Genomic DNA, 22,243 nt, shown 5'->3' on the forward strand with positions numbered 1-22,243 from the left:
TCAGGTAATGTGATGCATCCAGTTTTCTTTTTGCTTAGGATTGCCTTGGTTATTTGGGTTCTTTTTTGGTTTTATATGAATTTTGAAATACTTTTTTCTAGTTCTTTGAAGAATGTCATTGGTAGTTTGATATGAATAGCAATGTATCTGTAAATTGTTTGGGAAGTATGGCCATTTCAGTGATACTGGTTCTTTTGATGCATGAGCATGGATTTTTTTCATTTATTTGTGTCATCTCCGATTTCTTTATTTTTAATAATTTTAATTTTGGTGGGGACATAGGTGTATATATTTATGGGGTACTTGAGGTCTTTTGAGACAAGGATGCAATGTGAAATAAGTACATCATGGACAATGGGGTATACATTGCCTTGACCAGTTATCCTTTCAGTTACAACCATTCAAATTACACTCTTTAAGTTAGTTAAAAATGTACAATTAAGTCATTATTGACCATACTCAACCTGTTGTGCAATCAAATAATAGGTCTTATTAATTTATTTTATTTTGTTGTACCCATTAACCAACTCCACTTTTCGCCAACCCCCTACTACCATCCCCAGCCTCTGATAACCATCCTTCTACCCGCCATGTCCAATCAGTTTAACTGTTTTGATTTTATCATCCCACAAATAAAGGAGAACATGTGAAGTTTGGCTTTCTGTTCATGGCTTATTTCACTTAACATAATCATCTCCACTTCCAACGCTGTTGTTGCAAATGACTGAATCTCATTATTTTTATGGCTGAATAGTACTCCATTCTGTGTGTGAACCACATTTTCTTTATCCATTTATCTGTCAATGAACAGTTACATTGCTTCCAAATCTTAGCTATTGTAAACAGTGCTGCAACAAACAAAAAGAGTCCAGATATCTTTTCAATATAGTGATTTTCTTTCTTCTGGGTATATCCTCAGCAGTGGGACTGCTGGGTCATACACTAGTTAAATTTTTAGTTTTTTGAGGAACTTCCAAACTGTTCTCCATAGTGGTTATTTTTTTTTTTTAATTGCATTTTAGGTTTTGGGGTACATGTGAAAATCATGCAAGGTTGTTGCATAGGTGCATACGTGGCAGTGTGATTTGCTGCCTTCCTCCCCTTCACCTATATCTGGCATTTCTCCCCATGCTATCCCTCCCCAACTCCCCGCCCCCCCTCTGTCCCCCCCTGTCATTTCTTTTATTATATGATTTTGAGTTATTTTCCTACTGGTTGCCCTAAGGATTACAATTAACATCTTAATTTATATCAACCCAGTTCAGTTTTGTGCCAGCCTAGTTTTTTTTCTTTTCTTTTTTTCCCAGATTTGGAGTCTTCTTCTGTCACCCAGGCTGGAGTGCAGTGACACAATTGTGGCTCACTGCCTCACTGCAGCCTCAAATTCCTGGGCTCAAGCAATCCTCCCACCTCGCCTCCTGAGTAGCTGGGACTACAGGCATGTACCACTGAACCCAGCTAATTTTTAGTTTTCGTAGGGACAGGGTTTTATTATGTTGTCTAGGCTTGTCTTGGACTCCTGTACTCAACTGTTCCTCTGCCTTGGCCTCCCAAAGTGCCGAGGTTAAAGGTTGGAGTCACTGTGTCTGGCCTACTTTCAATAGTATACAAAAATTTGCTCTTATATAGTTCTGTTCCTCTATCTTTGTACTATTATTGTAATAAGTTTCATCTTTATACACTGTATGCCTATAAACACAGATTTATGGTTTTTGATATATGCAGTTGTCCTCTAAATCAGGTAGGAACAAATATTACAAATATTAAATTTATACTAATTCATATTTACCTATTTAAAAACATTTATTGGTGCTCTCTATTTCTTCATGTGGATTTGAATTACTCTTTACTCTCTCTTTTCATAGCAGCCTAAAAGATTGCTCTTAGTATTTCTTATAGGGTAGGTCAGCTAGCAATTGCTTCTTTCAGTTTTTGTTAATCTAGGAATATCTAAATTTCTTTTTCATTTTTGAAAGATAGTTTTGCTATCACGTTAACTAAGTTTTGCTTGGTTGACAGTCTTTTCCTTTTCATACTTTTAACATACAGTCCCCACTGTTCTGTGGCCTCCATGGTTTCTGGTGAGATAACAGCTATTGATCTTATTAAGAATTCCTTGTATGTAATCAATTGCTTTTTTTTTTTTTTTTGCCTCTTTCGAGATGATTTTTTTGCCTTTCAATAGCTTGATTATGATGTGTCTAATTGTAAATTTGCTTGTGTTTTTTCTACTTGGAGTTTGTTTAGCTTCTTAGATATGTAAATTTACGTTGTTCATTAAATTTGGGAAGTTTATGTGGTCCTTATTTCTTTAAATATTTTTTTACTCTTTCTGTTGTTCTTCTCTTTCTGTGGCTCCTATTAGGCATATGTTGTTATGTTTGGTGATGGCCAACAGTTATCTGAGACTCTGTTTATTTTTCTTCCTTTTTTTCTTTCTGTTTCTCATATTGGATAATCTTAATTGACCTATCTTCAAGTTCACTGATTCCTTCTTCCTCCTACTCAAATCTGCTGTTGAGATGCTCTAGTGATTTATAAATTTTATTTATTACACCCTTTCAGAATTTCTATTTGGTTCTTTCTTCTATTATTTCCATCTATTGATACTCTACATTTAGTCACATAGTATTCTCATACTTTCATTTAGTTGTACAGTTCTTTTTTAATATTTAAAATAGCTGATTTAAAGTCTTTTCTTCTAAATCCAATATATGGTATTTTCTGGAAAGGTTTCTATTGACTTTTTCTCCACCTGCATATGGGACATATTTTCTTCTGTCTTTGAATGTCTTATAATTATTTGTTAAACCTAGAGATTTTAAAAATACAATGTGATAACTCTGGAAATCAGATTCTTCCCCCTCCTCAGAATTTGTTGTTGTGATTGGTTGCTGTTCTTGTTGTTACTGTTGTTGCTGTTTGTTGTTTACTGACTTATCTGAACTAATTCTGTAAAGTTTATATTCCTTGTGTATGGACACTGAATTCTCTGTTCAGTTAGCTTAGTAGTCAGTTAGCAGTTAGACAGAGATTTCATTAGTTGCCTGGAACCAATATATCTTCCAGTCTTTGCTGAGGGATTCTTTTCTTGGGTTGAAGCATATCTTGAACACTCAGCCAGATAGTTTAAAACTCTTCCTTAGCCCTCACTTTTTGCTTACAGAGAAACTCGTGGTTAGACAGCAGTGATAGCTTAGGACCTTCTCAGCTCTCTCCCAAGTATATGTACAGTTCTGAGCATGTCACAGCTCTATATATTCACATAGCCTTCTAGATTCCCAAGGATGTGTTAGAGTTTATCAAAGTCCCTTTTTGACATCTCATTTCCAAGATTTTTCTTTTTATCTTTTTGTTAGTCTGTGGTTTGCTGCATCTTATTCACCACCTAAGATGCCACAACATTCAATTGTCTTTGTTTTTAGAAAATTCTCCTGGCAAAAAGGCTGGTCAAGTCAGGTCAAATTAAGACAACTTTGTGAGGGGGTTCTTCTAGGGAACCACCAGAGATGACAAATTGTAACAGTTCTTTGGGAATACAACGTTATATTGCCTCCAACCTTTTTCTTCTTCCTCCATGGACTGTACCAGACTACTGGTTATTTTACCATGACTGTGATCTATTGATGTTCAAAACTACAGCAGGACTGAAGAGAGATACGAAGATAGAGAAGATAAAATACAACAAAACTCACTTTACTTATCAATATACCGTTTTTTTCCTTGAATAAATATTCCCTGTTTGTGCTGCAAGTCTTTGATTAATTTCCAGAGCTCTGAAAAAGTTGGTTCCAACCATTTTTTTCTATAGTTTTCATTGAGAAGAGAAATTTTACAGGTTCTTACTGCCACTTTTTGCTGACATCTCATTTTTTTAATAATAAAATTTGTTTTTTAGAGTAGTTTTAGATTCATAGCACAATTGAACTGCAAGTATAGCATTCCCATATAATTCCTGCTTCCACATGTATACAACCTGCTCAACTATCAACGTCTTGCTTCACAGTTTTACATTTGTTGTAAGAGATGAACTTACATTGACACATTATTATCACTGTACATTAGGATTTACTTGTTGGAAATTTTATAAATTTTTTGAAATTTATAACAACATGTATTCATCATTGCAGTGTAATACAGAATAATTTTACTGCCCTAAAAATCAACTGTTCGCTGTCTATTCATCTGTCTACTCTTCCTAACCACTGGCAACCACTGATCTTTTGGTGTCTGCGTTTTCCCTTTTCCAGAATCACATATAGTTGGAATCATACAGTATGTAGTCTTTTAAAATTGGCTTTTAAAACCTAGGAATATGCATTTAGGTTTCCCCTGAGTCTTTTTATAGCTTGATAGCTCATTTCTTTTTAGTGCTGAATAATATTCCATTGTCCAGATATACCACAGTTTATTTCATTCATCTACTAAAGGACATCTTGTTTGCTTCAATGTTTTGGCGATTATGAATAAAGCTGCTATAAGCAGCTATGCTCAAGCTTTGGTGTGAACGTATATTTTGGATTCATTTGCATATATACCATGGAGCATGATTTCTGGATCATATGGTAACACTATGTTTAGTTTTGTAAAAAACAAAGTGGCTATAACATTTTTCATTCCCACCAGCAATGAAAGAGAGTTTCTGTTGTTCCACATCCTTGCCAGCATTTGGTGTTGTCTGTGTTCTGGATTTTAACCATCCTAGTGGGTATGTAGTGGTATCTCAATTGGTGTTCTAATCTGCAATTACACAAAAACATATGTTGAACATCTTATATGGTTACTTTCTATTTTTATATCTTCTTTGGTAAAGTGTCAATTCATTTTTTTACCCTTGTTTTAATTAATTGTAACATTTTCTATTGTTGAGTTTTAAGAGTACTTCATATATTTTGATGAAAAATCTTTTATGTTTCTTTTGCAAATATTTTCCCCCAGTCTGTGTCTTCCTTCTCATTCCCTTGACATTGTCTTTAACAGAGCCAAAGTTTTTAATTTGAATGAAGTTCACCATATCAATTATTATTTTTAATGTATTGTGCCTTTGATGTTGTACCTAAAAAGTCATCACCATACTGAAGGTCATCTAAGTTTTCTTCCTGTTCTTTTCTAGAAATATAACACTTTTAAACTTTTATATTTGGTTACGTTTTGAACTAATTTTTGTGAAGAATGCAGCATCTGGGTCTAGATCTATTTTTTTGCATGTGGGTGTCAGGATCATTTTTTGAAAAGACTATCTTCTCTCCATTGTGTTGCCTTTGCTTCTTTGCCAAATATTGGTTGGTGATATTTATGTGGTTCTATTTCTGAGCCCTTTATTCTATTCCATTAATTTATTTGTCTATTCCTTTGCCAATAGCACACTGTTGATTGTTGTAGCTTTGGAGTAAGTCTTGAATTCAAGTAACGTCCAGCATTTTTCTTCTCATTCATTATTGAGTTGGCTATTCTGGGTCTTTTACTTCCTCATATAAACATTAAAGTCAGTTTGTTGATATGTACAAGATAACCTGCTGAGATTCTGATTGAAATTTTACAACATCTATAGTTTGAGTTAAAAAGAACCAATAGTTTGTTAATATTGTCTACCTATTAATGAACATAGAATATCCATTTATTTCATTCTTTTTGTATATCTTTTATCAGAGTTTTATAGTTTTCCTTATATAGATCTCATACATATTTTGTTATATTTAAAGCTAAGTATTTCATTTTTTGTGGGTGGTAATATAAATGCTAATGTGTTTTTAATTTCAAATTCCACTTGTTTTTTGCTGATATTTAGGAAAGCAATTGACTTTGTAGACTACCTTGTATCCTGCAACATTGCTATCATTGTTTTCATTGTTTATTAGTTCCAGGAGTCATGTGGTTTTAATTAATATTTTTCTTTTTGCAGGGCTGGGTGTGGTGGCTCACACCTGTAATCCCAGCAATTGAGAGGCTGAGGTAAGTAGATCACTTGAGGCCAGGCATTTGAGACCAGCCTGACCAACATGACGAAACCCCATCTTACTGAATATATAAAAACTAGCAGGCATGGTGACGCATAACTGTAAGCCTAGCTTCTTGAGAGGCTGAGACATGACCATTGCTTGATTTTAGGAGGTAGAGTTTGCAGGGAGCCAAGATTGCACCACTATACTCCAGCTTGAACAACAGAGCGAGACTGTTTCAAAAAATTAATATTTTTCTTGTTGCTAATAATGAACCATTTGTGTTTCCTCTTTAAATAAAACGGCAGTTGTCGTTTTTCACATTAAATAAATTGTGTTACCTCTTATTTTTAAAAATAATTTGTAGGAGTACTTTACATATTCTAGTTATGAGTCCTTTGTTTGGTATCTGTATGGCAAATATCTTCTTTCACAATATACTTCATCTTTTTACACTCTTTGTGGTACCTTTCATGCATAAAGTTTTTAAATAAAAAAGAAATTTATCAATATGGGTCTTAGTATCTTTTGTATCCCGTTTCAGAAACCTTTGCTTACCTCAGTGTTATGAAGATAATATCTTGTGTGTTCATGTAGAATATTTTTCTTATTACCTTTCTCATTTAGAACTACTAATCCGGAATTGATTTTTGGGGGGTAAACTGAGATAAGGCCAATCTTAATTTCCTCCCATATGGATATAAAATTGACATGCATCATTTATTGAAAAGACAATACTTTCCTCATTGCATTGTTGTGGCATTTTATCACAAATTGTCTTCCTATTTATGAACATAAAACATCTCTCTATTTAGTTACTTTTGTACAGAGTATATTGGTAGATGTAATTATATATTCTCTATTTTTTTTCTGTTGTTCTATTTGTCTATCTTTGTGCCATTACCACAAACGGTTTAGTTACTGTAGCTTTATAATGAGTCTAGCTATATGATAATATAAAAATCTTCCAACTTTGTTCTGATTCAAGAATATTTTTGCTATAGTTAGGCTTTTGCATTTCCATGAAGATTTTGAAGCAGCTTGTCAATTTCCAAATAAAGATTCCTCTGAGTTTTTCACTGGGGTTTCATGAGATCTATGAATTAATTTGAGGAAATTGACATTTCTGTTATAGCAGTCTTCCAATCTGTGTCTATCCCACAATTAATGAGGTCTTCTTTATCTCAGTGAAGTTTTTTAGTTTTCTTTGTAGATATTTTACTCACATTTTATTAAATTTATTGCTAGATATTTGATGATTTTGGTGCTGATGTAATTATCACTTTTAAAATTTCATTTTATTACTAATATTTAGAAATATGGTTGATTTTTATTTATTGAACTATCCAGTGACCTTTTTCATTAAATTAGGAATTCTTATAGTTTATCTGTATATTCTTTTGGATTTTCTACATTTACAATAATTTTTCATTAAATAATTAGAGTTTTATTATTCTCTTTTTACTTGTTATGTTTTTGTTTCTTTTGTTTGCTATATTTTATGAATTAATTCCTCCAGATAATCATTAAGCTGCAGTGATAGAACATTTTATTGTCTCATTTTTTATTGCATAGAGAAAGTTTTCAGCTTTTATCACTGTTATGATCTTTGGGTTTTTGCAAATGCATTTTTCACATATTTATAGTTGCTAAAACTTTTTTAAAATTTTATTTAAAATTTGATATAATTATTTGGAATTTAATTTTGTCAAATGTTTTAAATGCATACTTTAGATTACCATATAGATTTTTGTTTATTCTGTTGAAATGGTGTTTTCTGTTTTTTTTTAAGATGGAGTCTAGCTCTGTCGTCCAGGCTGGAATACCGTGGCGCGATCTCGGCTCACTGCAACCTCTGCCTCCCGGGTTCAAGCTTGATTCTCTGGCCTCAACCTTCCAAGTAGTGGGAATATAGGCACATATCACCAAGCCCGGCTAATTTTTTTTTTCATTTTTTAAAAAATTATACTTTAAGTTCTGGAGTACATGTACAGATTTTGCAGGATTGTTACATAGGTATACACATGCCATGGTAGTTTGCTGCCACCATCCCCCGTCACCTACATTAGGTATTTATTCTCCTAATGTTATCCCTCTGCTGTCTCCTCAGCCTCTGCTATCCTTTCCCTAGCCGCCCCCACCCCCCACTGCAATAGACCCCAGTATGTGATGTTACCCTCCCTGTGTCCATGTGTTCTCATTGTTCAACACCCACTTATGAGTGAGAACATGCGGTGTTTGGTTTTCTGTTCTTGTGTCACTCTTTCCCATAATAATAAGATATTTTAAAAAATTTTGTGACTGAGGCAGCCTTCCTACCCTGATGGAAATGTTTTCAAAATCATATCTTATATTGTAGTTTTCCAAACCATTAAAATCCTAATTGTCAGAGCGTTGAAGTGTAGGGAATGAACAAACAGTGGCTATGGAGATCACATCTCTCTTTTTCAAAATACAAAAGCAAAAATCAAAGAAACTAGCAAGGAAACAAAGAAAATATGTAGGAAGAAAACTATTATAACTCTTGGCTTAAAGGAGAAAATAAGACAAAACTATAGGAAGAATTCCTGGCGCATATAAAAACAGGAAATCAGCAAGTATAAGGAAAGCTCTAGTTTACATGAGAGACCAAAGTGAACTTATTTTTTAGGTTCAAGTCTTTAATGAGTTTTTTCCCAATGTCTGCAAACTCACACATTTTCTGATTTGAAGTTGTTAGCATATCACAGGCATGCCCCTTTTCTAGAATGTTAAATTGTGATAACATTTCAATAGAAGTGGGAACCTGACCTGCTGTTTTTCACTTCTTTCTTCATTTACATACTTGAGGGTTCCGGAAATAAATTTAAGAAGCACATGGCCTTTTAATTTGCCTTTCCAAATTCCCAACATTTTCTGGTAGCTTAGGTATACTTTTTTAAAGAAACTGCATTAGACTATTTATAAGATACACTTGGAGAATATGCCTAATGCTTTTTATCAAGACTACTGTTTTGCTAGATTTTCACTTTGGAGATTTGTTACATCTTAGGAGACAGAATTTGACCAGGAGTGAGTGAGCTGTATAACCACAGAACTCTGATGGATTATAATAGTGAAGGCAGCATGTGATCTCTCCTTGTCTGCTTTCTGGAGAGAATGGCCATGTTAGTGCTCAGGCTAAGAGCCTGGTGAGTTTGGTAGAAGATAAGCACCATCGCCTTACTTGGTGTTAAGATTTCAGAAGAAAGGAGAAGCTAGTCTGCCTAGAGGAACTTGGATTGGAGTATATGCTCTGAAAAGAGGAGATTAAAAAACAGGAGTGGAAGGAAAAAGATGATGGAGGAGACTGATGTTTCTCATCCCAGTGAGCATATAGATCTTGAGTAAATTCTTTAAAAACTAGTGAAGTATTTGAAATGAGTAGGTGTTTGTGGAAACTGAGGAAAGGGTTGAGCTGCATGCCCAGAAAGATGTATGGAAGAAACAAGACAGACTATAAGAATGATACAAGAGAAGTTTCCATCAATCCCCAGAGTTCTGCAGGAATCATGAGGCAATCATCAGACTTCCAGTGGCTGAGGAGTGGGCTGGGGCTGACGCCAAGTAAGCACTAGTCTCCAAGAAGCAAGGGGCTCCATCTGACATGTCTCAGATTTATGTGACATCTCCTATTTTCCTCCTCATTTCAATTTTCTCTTCACTCTTTCAAACTGATTCTTTCTACATCTTTATCTTCAGCTGCATTTTTTCCTTCATGAACTTGATTCTTATTTTCAACTACGTATAGGAGACCCATAATCAGATAAACTGTAGGCATATCAAGTTCACAAATTCACTAGTGATTCCATTGTTTTCCTTAACTCTCAAATTTCAACTGAATCCTTATATAGTGCTCTGTAGTGGTTTAATAGTAACATAGCCAACCCATGATACATTGGGTGCAGTGCACCCTTGGCTTCTGGTTAGGCTTGACCAATGGCAGGCAGGTAGGAGGTAAGAGGGCAGGGGGAGAAAGTTGGGGTGCTCTGCCACTTCTGTGTTTTGGAATTGCTCTTCTGGCAGTGGCTACCTCCACAACTGTGTATCTTTTCAAGGGTGACCTTTCCCACAGCTTCAGCTCTCATCTAGCTTTGGCAAAAACATTTCTTCTTTTTGTTGTTTCAAGTCTAAGTAATGACTTCCTGCTTTTGCTTATTTCTGGGTATCTAAGTATCTCCTTTTATTTTCTTTAATTTTTTCCCTACTGCTGCATACTATCTCTTCATTAAATTCTCCTCAAATTCCCTGCCTAGCATGCTTTCTGTTTTCTGCCAAACCTTGACTCATACAGTTGGTTTGGTGTCTCCCATATTCAAAACTGAGTAAATCCCCCTGGTTTCTGTAGCCCATGTTGCCTTCAACAGAAAATCTCAGCTCCTGCCCCAGCTTCTTGGGCTTCAACTCTGACTCTAGTCCCTGAAATTATCCTGGTTTGGGTCCTTTAACCCCAATAAACAAGTCATTTTAAAATGTACAAACTCTTAACAGAAAAAAGTGCCTGGATTTTAAAGCCTTATCTCTGCAAGTTCTAACCAACTGCCTATCATTTTTCTTTCACTACTCATTTATTTATTCTTTATAAATTGCATGAGGTCAGGAATTCATTCTCCTGTTGCTTACTTTATTTCCAGAGCCTGGTAGACTTCATCCATTTATTCATTCACAATACACACTCATCAAGTGCCTACAATGCATTGTAGATTCACCCTTGGATAACTGTAGGAAGGTTTCTAGGTGACTGGAGGAGAAGAGCCCATGTGGAAGAGGACCAAACAACCCCAGCTGATGGCCAGTACCTGAGTGAAGCCAGAATCTAGTAGTCTGCCAACTATTCTAGATGAATGGAGCCACGAAAACGATTCCAAGTGAAGGCTTGAGAGAGGCCACCTAACAGACTCACAGAATCATGCGACGTAATAAATTGTTGCTTCTTTAGGCACATGACTTAAAAGATGACATGACTTTAAAGATTAATAAATCAATATCTTTCCCTTTAAGGAGTATATAATCTACTGGGAAAGACATATCACATACAGTAATAATTCCCAAGTTTTATTTGAGTAGATTATGGATACATTTGTAAAACCTTTTTCCTGGAATTGTGAATAATTCTTTGCAGCTAGGAAAAAGACATCTAACAAAAATAAAATGAAGACAGAAAGACCTTGAAAAAAATCGCATTTGGACTAATACACATGAAATATTGGAAACAAGGGGAGATACACATACATAAAGCTAAGAAATTGGAGCCATTTATTTCATGCATTATTTGGGAAGGAAGTATGAATTTAGTACTGTCCTCGCCATCTCAGTTTTCCTCTATGGATGCATGCAGGAAGAATATATTTACAGTGGGTTCTATACTGATATTACATATATTTCATATACAAGCTCTGACAGACTCAATTCAGAGTGAAGAGTAATCTTTCAGATACTTTTCATTGCATTTATATTATAAACTCCATTTGGTGGGTGAATATCACTGTAAGCCTCAGCATTCATATGCTAATGTTATAAGTTGGAGTTGTCAAGAGAATTATGCACAGGCTTGAGTACATGTGTATGTGACTGAGTGATATTTGTGTTTGCCAAAGCAGCATGTGCTCCTAAAGGGAGAGTGTGTCTTATCTTACTAGCTGTCTGGTCTCAGTTTCTCTCTCTAATGTGCCAGGAAGAAAATGTCTTCATCACTGAATATTTTGGTGATGCACAGATTCCAGGATGCCTTCCAGTGGTATGAGACATCTGTGTGTGTGTGCGTGTGTGTGTGTGTATGTGTGTGTGTGCTGTGTATGCCTATGAATGCCTATGGGTGTGTGGGCATATGTGTGTGTACATATATTTATTAGGAATAGGGTATTAGGATGCTTTTTGCTTTTGCATTCTCATGATTTCATGCTCTATTTGTAAACATTCTTTCAGATTTGAACTCTTTTGGCTGAATGATATTTGTGAGACAATTTAACATTCCACAGACAGAAGGAAAATGCTCTGGGATTTCACTCTTAATACTTAAATTGATCCTATGTTTCTATAAGAATAATAACATTATTTAATAAAGCCCTTTCTGTATATCTTAAAGTTGAATATTCTTAACAACAATAAGAAGCAGAAGGATGGATTTTAGCATAATTGGAAGGTAGAGTTTGAGCAGTGAGACCACAGGAGAGGGTCGGGGGAAGGTCAGTTCATGTGAGTCCAGGAATGCTCTACTAAAGTCTTGGATGTTATTCTCTGGGCAGTGGGCTGTCACTGATGGATTATTAGCTAAGAGGTAACGTGATTGCATTCAGTATTTTGGAAGGTTTACTCAGGCAGGATTGTAAAGGAAAGTACTATCTGAATGAAAGTGGCTGCTCTTTCTCACCAAGCCAAATGAGACATTTTATCCACAATCAAATATTTCTGAGCAAGTCCTTTAAAAACTAGAATGTGGAGCAATGTTTCTTAAAGTGAGATTCTGGGTCTACCTGCATCAGACTTACCCATGGGATGCTTGCTGAAGAGGCTAATTTCCAGTTTCTATCTTAGACCTACTGAATTAGTATCTTTGCAGATTGTTAAAATTTCATTCTGACTTTGTTCAAACTGCTCTCTTGCCCAGAACATTCTTTCATCCGTTTTCTCTGTCCATTAGGTTGAACAAGTACCCATTTTTTTTTAAACCTAGCTACAGTCTTGCTTTCTTCAGGGAGTCAGTCTGAAATCCTGGTAGAATTGGCCATGTTCTCTATTGTGCTCCTACTGCTTTTTAAAATTATTTCTACAAAGAGTCTGTAGTGACATATTAAGGCATTTATTTGTTCATATTTGCATTCTTCCCACAGATATTTTAGGGAACAGTGATGATGACATATGTCTTTGTTTCTCCTAAGCTTAAATGCTTCATAAACAGTTGAATGAATATATGAATAAATGAAGATTTCTTGGTCTTATCTATACCTCTAATCTTTCTCCGGCTAATTGTGTTTAATTTGAGAAGAGTTTATGTGATGCTTATTTTGTGCTTAATTCTGTGCTTACTGCTAGTGGAAGATGGTTTCTACTTGGTTCAACGTAGCACACCCAGTTGAAAATAATATGCTGGTGGTGTATGCCATTGTGCTATGGACATTTTCCAGGTGAAGAGATCAACATCAGCTCATGATAGCTCAAATGGCTAGGTGTGAAGGATTTGGGATTTATAAATGGATCTTGAGGTTCCAGTGAAATTTGAAAAGGTGAGGAAAGACCATGCCATTCATAGTTCACAATAAAAATGGAGGGTGAAAAAAGATTAGTAAATTGAAAACAGTGACAGTATATAAGTATGAAGAATAAATAGACAATTCTTGAAAGAAAATAAATGGAATTCCTGGCAACATATAAGAAAATAGTTTTATTTTTCAAAATGGAACAAATGGGATGGAAACAGTGGGAAGCAAAAAAAGCAAATGAAAATATTTAAAGCCATAGATTTGTCTAAATGGCCTTGAAACATCTTTAAAGAATGAAGCTGTATGTGACATGACGTGGGCATAATGGATGAAGTCACTGTGCCTGTTTTCGATATTTCTTATGATTAATTGTGACTTCAAAATGAATTTGAAACGTGCAGCCCTGCCCCACTGGTACTAACAGGTCCTTCAGGTTATACCAGAGCTTGTAGTTCTGGGATTCCTCAGCAGGTCAGCTCTGTGAGGAGCTGGCATAGTTATCTTGTAATGCAAACAAGCTCACCGGACACCTTAGGAACTGTTCTGAAGGTAGAGTGATGCCTAGTCTAGGTTCCAATCACAGATCTTCACATATGGCCAAATTCCTGCTTACGAGTTTTTGGAAAGTGTGGTACTTTTATTAATTGCATTTAAATTTCTTTATCTGTGAACAGCGTTTGGTGATAGCCTTCTGTTGGCCTTTGCCAGTGAGAACTTTGACTCCAAAAGTGAGTCAAGAATGAGGTCTTTTTTCTTCCCCCTGGGTAGCCTCTTCTGTGACGTTGGTCTCTCCAGGTTTGTAATGGTGGCACCATCTGGTATATGAAGCAGTCTGGGACCTTCTGCTTATGTGTTTCCAAAGAGGAGACATAAAGTCAAGGGATACCAAAGGGCAGAAGAATTGTGCAGAGAAGCAAATGCTAAGGCAGGTGCACTTGGCTGGTCGATGCTTAAAACTCAAAGAAAGTTGAACTGTGCATCACTAAGATATCACAATGAAAATGACATATATATATTTAGAGAAACAAGTATTGAGCAAACAAGGCTTAAGGTTTGTGATTTGTGGTACTAGATAAATGAGAACTAAATTGTTAGGACAACTTACAAGATTTCTGTCTTGTGAAAGTTCTCAAAGATTCATTACATTTCATTTCTCCGTGATGGCTGACTCCATAAATTTTGGGCAAAAGCAAGAGGATAAAGACCCATACCTGTAGTATATGAGTTTTGTGCCTACTTTGAAGACCGTTGATTCTGTCAGTTATAACTTGGAAGCTGCTATGAGTGTGGGTGGTGGTGTTTTTTTAATTAAGAGGGTATTCTTTCAGAATGGCCAGGTACAGATTTGATAGTGGCAGGGGCGAGGGTTCTAACCTCACACTGCACCATTTGCAGAGGGAACTTCCTCGAATGACCTTCGTTAATATTTATTCTTCTCTAAAACTGGAATTTGGCTGACAAACTACATGAATTACTACGTCTTTTTATTTGTGTGAAGCAGCGACAGGAAATTTATGGAATAGGAAGTGATAAATCAAAGACATGGGGCTGAATAAGAAATGGCTCTCTTAAACTTTTTTATTTGTTGATGCACCGGCAAAAAATGAGCAGCCTAGGAAAGCGAAGACAGTAAAATACTTCTGAGTTCTTTCTAGAAACACACAACATGAATGTAATGCATTAAATTCATTTATGCTCCTAGAAGGCACAATGTTTTTGAGTGCTGGAAAGAAAAGATGATTTGATACATGGGAAAAGAGTGCTAGAAGAAACTTTTAAAATATTTGCCACTGGAACACCATTTCAAACCTGTCATAAATAAGCGCAGGAAACAGGAAACTTCTGCCTTGACAATGTTTTTGGAAAAATGGGCCAACTAAACAAATATCATTTGAAGGCAGTAAGGAGCAAAATGCTCAGAAACACAATTTTATTTCCTTTTACAAATTCTTCCCCCAGAGTTTTTAGTCACTCACAGAACAGATGTCATTTTTGAAAATGCAGAATTGCAAAACACAAAAAAATCAGCATCCTTCAATACTGTTGTGCTTTCTTCTTATTTGCTAGTAGAAAACATGTGTGTCTTGAATACCAATTATCTTTTCAGTTTAGTATTTTCTTGGGAGAACAAAAACTTTCTGGTACAGCTGCAGAGCACAAACAAAATGGTATCAGAGAAGAGCAACTAGCACCTTGGAACCAGCTGTTTTTGCTATTTTGTCATCATCTCTTTAACCCTCTGTGTCCTGAATAAGAGTGGGGAACAATCTGGAATATAGTTAGGGGTGTGTGTGTGTGTGTGTGTACACATGCACACATGTGTGATTAAAGCTTTCTCAGCTTACATCGTATGCAGTGCAGTAGGAAGACAGACAAACCTATACTCTAGACCTGGGTCTGCCACTTGTTAGTTGTGTGACATTGGGAATTATATTTAACTTTTCTAAGCTTCGCTTTTCTCACCTGTAAAATGACTGTAATGATGTTGACCTCACAGGGTTGTTATGAGGGTTAAGACAATGCATGTTAAAGTACTTAGTGTACCACGTGCTGCGTAATAGGTACTCAATGGAGGCTCGCTGTTATGAGATTGCAATCTATTTGAGGTCAAGGTCTTAGTGTTGTGTCCTGCTTGAGGTTCTTATTACGGTGATAGGCACAAAAAATATTTGATATTCAGATAATTGTTCCTCAGAAGCACCCCATAAATATCTGAGCACCTACTTCATGTCAGCACTTTCACTGTGCCATGGTAATTTTCCAAGAAACCTGTATAATTGTGTCATTATTGCAGTTTCCTATCTAGGAAACCGACATGCAGAGAGGCTTAAGAAATTGCTCAAGTTTAAGTCAATTAGTGGTAGAATGGGGGTTCAAATCCAAGTCTTCACATTTTAAGTCTAGCATTTTTTTCCAGAGAAATTTCCTAGAATGAAACAAAATAAAACAATGATAACATCAAGATAAAACTAAACCAATAGCGTTGAGGATATATAAGTGTATAATATTATGCACTCAGTGGAAAAGTCAGTCTGAAAAACCAGTGGAAGGCAGGTAGCCTCTGGGGCTCTGATTTAATCAAGAAGCCTCAGAGGTGCAGATGTTCAAATGGGAGATTTACTAGGATCTGGAGGTATGGAGCCAGAGAAAGCTTCCAATTGAAATTATAATTTCATCTTTCCAATCCACAGAAAGTGCATTAGCTGTAATTTATGTTATTCTTAGCCAGTCTCATTGACACCTTTGATGTTTTGCAGGGGTCCATTAGCTTTCAGAAAAGAAAATTTACAGGAAGCCACATCATATGTGGAACACCTTTATTAACGTCAAGAACCATAAACTTTTTAAGAAAAGCAATTTTTATATAAAAGACTTTATTCCATACCTTTTACCTCCATTTATAATAAAAGAGTCTTTAAAAAAAGCAAAAGAGCAAAGTATAAAGTAATACAATAAGGTATTGTTGTTTCCCTAGTGCGAATGGAATTGAAAAAAGCGCTTTTTTCTAAGCTCCTTCAAAATAAAATCAAAGGGGAAGAACCTGCAAAGAATAAACAAACTATTTACTTCTCAGAAAGAGGAATATTTTTGTATGAAGTGTTGAGTCCAGAAACAAGAGCACCATGGTATTTCCCTCATTGCCTCTCTTCTCAGAAGGCATTTAAAAGTGTTTTAATAAACAGGATCAGGGCAGCTTACCTTGGAATTGAGTTCCCTGATACCATCCACATGATGTTTGGAAGCTGAGGCTCCAACACCTCTGGGCTGCCTGAGATGTGGCTGTATGAAGACAGTAACTGGGAGGAGGAGGCTGGGCTGTCAGGGACAGTGCCTACCAGCATAACTCATGGGGAAGGTCAGGGCCAGGCCAAAGCTGAGCTGGAGGAAGGCCCCAAAAGAACCCTCTCCACACCATAGGTTGGAATCACAGTCCTTTACACAAGGGCCTCTTGCTGCTGTGTGCTCTAGGACATTTGTCTCCTAGATATTTTCTCTGCCTACCCTCACCTCCGCAAGGAAAGCAACATGAATTTGTATTCATTTTCTTTTCTGTTTTTTTCCAACTAAGACGCTCAAAAGGGCTTACTTTTCTCTCTCTCTCTCTCCCCACTCCCTCTTTTTTTTTAGGCAGGGTCTCACTCTGTCACTCAGGCTGGAGGGCAGCAGTGGTGCAACCAATGCTCACTGCAACCTCAAACTCCTGGGCTCACCTCAGCCTCCCAAAGTGCTTGCATTACAGATGTGAGCCACTATGTCCGGCCAGAAGAGCATACTTTCTGCTTTCTGATGACTTTTTGGCAGGAAGCAGATGTTTTAATTTTTCTAAAATTTGTACATTTGTTATCTTGGTATGCTCTGGGCCAAGCCACACCTTTTTGTGGGGGTAATGGTGGGAAGCTAAATTGGCTGGAGTTAAAATCCCACTTTAACTTTCTCTTTTGGAATATTTTTCCAGATTATAATTGGTCTTAGGAAATGGAGACCCCTTGTAGATTTTGCCACTGATCTGGCTGCCCTAATATTGTGGTGGTGGGGAAGGTAGGGACTGATCACATAATGTGGGACAAATGTCAGGTATAATAGTCACAGGTGAGATTGGAAAATGAAGAGGTTCTTACTCCTCTCTCTTACTGCAGTGTCAGAAAGACACCACTTCTTAATGTTAAGGCTGCTCTTTATTCCAAAATTCTTTTGGCCAGCCTACTGCATGGCGAATTTTTGCCATGAAACTACTGTTTCAAAAGTTATATGGATATAAACTCATTTCTCTTTTAAGGTGACTAACCACCCTTGTTTGGCCAAAACTGAAGTGTTTCCTGAGACATGGGATGTTCAATTTTATAACCAGGATTGTCTCAGACAAACAGGGGCATTGGTCACTTTCTTTTAGGACGGCAGGGCATAGAGCATTGAACTGAGTATGAGAAGCCCTGGAATTAAGGATTGGCTGTTTATCCGACCAGCTGTGTGGCCTTGGGTAACCTTTCAGAACTTCAGTTTCCTCAGCTGCAAAGCGAAAGTTCTGGCCTTATGGTCCATGGGGTTCCTTCCTGCTTCAATAGTCCATGATTTCAAGACTATTTACAGTGACTGCAAAGAGAGCGAAATTATAAATAGTTCATATAATGTCTTAAAAAGGGTGTTTCCAGCTTGCGTAGAGACTCTGCCCACTCTAGCAATCTGGCAATGCCTCCATTTCTGTTCCAAGCAGCCCTGCGTTACTGCATCCTCCTGCAGTCACCTCTGAGAGTTCAGAGCAAGGGACCTCAGCCTCCTGTGCCCCTCCATGCCCTGCTCCATGGAACTTTCCTGTGAGCTGGGCCTGCTATTCCCTGAGTGGCCTGAGTCCATCCTATTATCACCTCCCATTTGGACTGACTTAATTTCTGTTTTTATGTTTTTAATAGTAATATACTACCTTAATTATATATTCTATAGTTCAAACTTTTCATTCATTAGATTAGCCTTTTTCCACAACTCCCAATTAATTTGACCTACTGAGGCTTTACTATGTCTAACTATAAGTGAGACAAGTGGGTACACATTAAATTTGCACAAATATTCTCATTGTGGTAGAAAAATTACTGTACTTCTTAGCCACAGTTTTACTTATACTTCTGTTATCAGCTCTAATTTGTAAGTTTAGAACAAACTCATTTGCCATTATCCATATCACAAATACCATGTTGGATTCTTACTTGATTTAAAATATTTAATTTCAATTTATACTTTGCATATTTTGAGGTAGCTTATACAATTAAATAATGTAAAACAGGATAATCAAGTATAAAATTAGAACAGAGACTGTCTACAGCAATAGATGAAAAAAAATCACTTGACTCTTCAAATACAATTACAATGATTAATAACAGCTAATAATGGGAACCAAGAGAGTAAGAGTGCTTACTGTGCCCAGCACTGCTACTTCATATGAACAATATCATTGTTTCCTAACAGTTACGGCACAAGGGAAACACCCTCATGTTTGATCAAAGAAAATATATACATTATTAGATTATTAGAGATTAACTTTTTCCAGAACTAAATTAAAGGCATACTTTCATTATACGTATACTTTGTTAAAGCACATTAGATAACATGTGAAAACCTTTTTTTTTCCAATTATGGTTTTGCAAAAGGTGACACCAGCATTCAAAAAAGTTTTTGACCTATAAAAGCTTAGGCCATACCATAAAATTGTAATTTACCAGAATATTGAATATATCATCAAGAGCTGAGTAATTTTCTTTTAGATGATCTGCATTAATATAGGGATGGAATTGAGCGAATGTCGAGTAGAGAGGTAGCATGCCCATTTAGATATTCTCTTCAATACCAGGTTTTAAGTCAACCATTGTGAGGTTGACCTCACAACCATTCACATTTAGATCATGATCCCTTTCTTTGGGCAGGTGTTTGGGGCTTCTGTGGTTAACCTAGGACCATATGTTTGATGTTACAAATGTGTAGAAAGCAAATAAATATTATCGTTTGGTTGCTTAAGCAGCCAGTTCTTATTTCCTCCTAGGCAGAAGTCCTGTGTACAACACGGTTAGGGACAGTGGGAACACCTGTAGTAACAGTAGTGGTTTTCCCAAAGAAAAGCTTTAAATCTCCCACACGCTTGCACAAGTACTTGGCAGAGATCCTAGATTTCTGTATCATACAGTCTGAAGGAATTCATTTTAGCATGAAACAATCTTAAAGGCTTTTGTTACCAACAGGCCATTTTGTCCAAGAAAGAAGTACATCCTGACTAGCTGGACAGAATAAAATTAACTATAAAAAGCATTTCCTTATCTATTCAAAAGAACTGATGCACTGTGTGTGGAGTAACTTAAAATTGATGATGTTAATTGAAATATACTTAATTTGGGAAATGCCTTTCAATTTAATGAATTTGATTTTATTCCTGAAAGTAACTAGGAAGTGGGTCAATTTTATGTAAGAATGAGAACATGTCACCAGAATTTTTTAAAAGAAGTATATTCTCCTGTAATGTATGTGTGTGGGGGAGACAGCTAAGTCGGTATTCAATGTATTTATTAGATGTACCAAGTTGTTTGATGTAAAATTAATAAGACAGAGAATTAGGACACAACCATGGTTAACATTATTTATATGGGCATTTAGATGTGTTATGAGACTACTTTAATTGAGTGTATTTTAACTTTAATATCAAGGTACAGTAGTCTCTAATATCATGACAGTCCAACATTTTATATCCATTGGCATTGTTGTTCCCAATAACAATTAAAAACTCCAAATAATTCTTATTGTTTGCTGGGAATTGTGTTAAGGCCTTTACACACATAAATTCATTTGATCTTAGGTTCCCTAAATGCAGAAGGTATAGCTTTTTATTATTATCCTCACTTTATGGGAGGAGAAACTGAAGAGCAGAGAAATTAACACAACTAGTACACAGAGAATACTGGATTCAAATCAGGGCAGCCTGACTCCAGAGTCTCTATGTTCATAACTGATATACAGTATTGCTGCAGTGATAGATTGGGGAATTCCATAAATGGTTTTAAATTGCTTTGATTTGATATTTTATGGAGATAAAACACCCTATAAAACTGATCACAGTGAGAAAATTATGCCTAAAATGCTCTTACTCCTAATAAAATTATTGCTTTTGAAAAAAAATGAGGTCTTAAAATTCGTTTAAAATTAATCTGCTATGTTATTTAGAGAAGAAAGTCTAGTAGTCTAATAGGCTTATTGTTTTAAATAAATAAAATATTTTTTAGGAAGACAAGGCAAACTCTTATTTTACATTTATCCTGAGAGAATTGGGCCTCTAGAGCTAATTAGAATCCATAATTTTGAAAAATTAGAGTTCACTTAAAATAAACTCTTAAGAGATTTCATGATAGATCTTCTCCTGGGACCATATTTCCTAATTTTTTTTTTTTTTTTTTTTTGAGACAGGGTCTCTCCAGTCACCCAGGCTGGAGTGCATTGATGTGATCATATTTTACTCTGCAGCCTCCACTTCCCAGGCTCAACAATCCTTTCACCTCAATCTCTTGAATAGCTGGGACTACAGGTGCACAACACCATGCCTGGCCAATTTTTTGTATTTTCATTTATTTTAGTAGAGATGGGGTTTTACCATGTTGCCCAGGCTGGTCTTGAACTCCTGGGCTCAAGTGATCCATTGACTTCAGCCTCCCAAAGTGCTGCGTTACAGGGAAGAGCCACTGTGCCTGATCCATATTTTCCAATATTAGTGACTAATCAGACATTTTAAAGTAGTTGGAGTTCTAGGCTCCCAGGTGGGCCAGTTTCTGGAACTTACAAAATGCAGAGATCATAATGGCTGAGGAAAGTGACTCGTCCAGTCATTGATAAGAACATATAGACAAGCACTTCCAGATTCCTTTCACACAAGTCATACAATGTCTCAGAACCTGCACGTGGTTGCTCCTCACAGCTGAGCCCCAAAACTGCCACTGGGGTCAATTATAATTATTGCACTCTAGGAATTTTTGCTAAAATAAATTGTTGGTAAAAGGCTCTTTTGGCGATATCAAATAAAATCTACATTTGCTAGGCTTTAGACACTATTATGCCAAAATATACATTGGCAAATTCTTTTACCCCCTCTCTCAAGTAATGGTATAATAAAGTTGATCTAAGCCAATCTATGATATATAGGAAATATTTCTCCCAAAAGACGGATGAGTTAAGTACTATCAAATCATGTAGAGTAGATTAATTTGAGTTGGAAAATTCTTACATTATTCAAACTTCATATTTTTTTTTCGAGACGGAGTTTTGCTCTTGTTACCCAGGCTGGAGTGCAGTGGCATGATCTCAGCTTACTGCAACCTCCGCCTCCTGGGTTCAAGCAATTCTCTTGCCTCAGCCTCCTGAGTAGCTGGAATTACAGGCACGTGCCACCATGCCCAGCTAATTTTTTGTATTTTTAGTAGAGACAGGGTTTCACCATGTTGACCAGGATGGTCTCAATCTCTTGACCTCGTGATCCACCCGCCTCGGCCTCCCAAAGTGCTGGGCAAACTTCATATTTTTGTAATAAACAAGATAATTTAAAATAAAATTATTAGTAATATT

The 22,243-nt window shown here is 36.2% G+C and overlaps 1 long non-coding RNA gene across 18 annotated transcripts in view; it reads left to right on the plus strand.

The window, feature by feature from the left end:
* Positions 1 to 8,728, plus strand: part of LOC105724866 (uncharacterized) — a 35,173-nt gene extending 26,445 nt beyond the window's left edge. For 17 of the 18 annotated variants that reach the window (XR_010345535.1, XR_010345548.1, XR_010345533.1 and 14 more), the window contains 3 exons: positions 1,308 to 1,438; positions 5,903 to 5,952; positions 7,732 to 8,728. This is a non-coding gene — a long non-coding RNA (uncharacterized LOC105724866). The remainder of the gene's footprint in view (positions 1 to 1,307; positions 1,439 to 5,902; positions 5,953 to 7,731) is intronic. The other variant, XR_010345534.1, reaches the window with a different exon arrangement.
* The last annotated feature ends 13,515 nt before the right edge of the window (positions 8,729 to 22,243 follow it).

Source organism: Aotus nancymaae, unplaced genomic scaffold (assembly GCF_030222135.1).
Source record: "Aotus nancymaae isolate 86718 unplaced genomic scaffold, 86718_ANA_hifiasm-v0.15.2.pri h1tg000036l, whole genome shotgun sequence".
Taxonomy (NCBI): Eukaryota; Metazoa; Chordata; class Mammalia; order Primates; family Aotidae; genus Aotus; species Aotus nancymaae.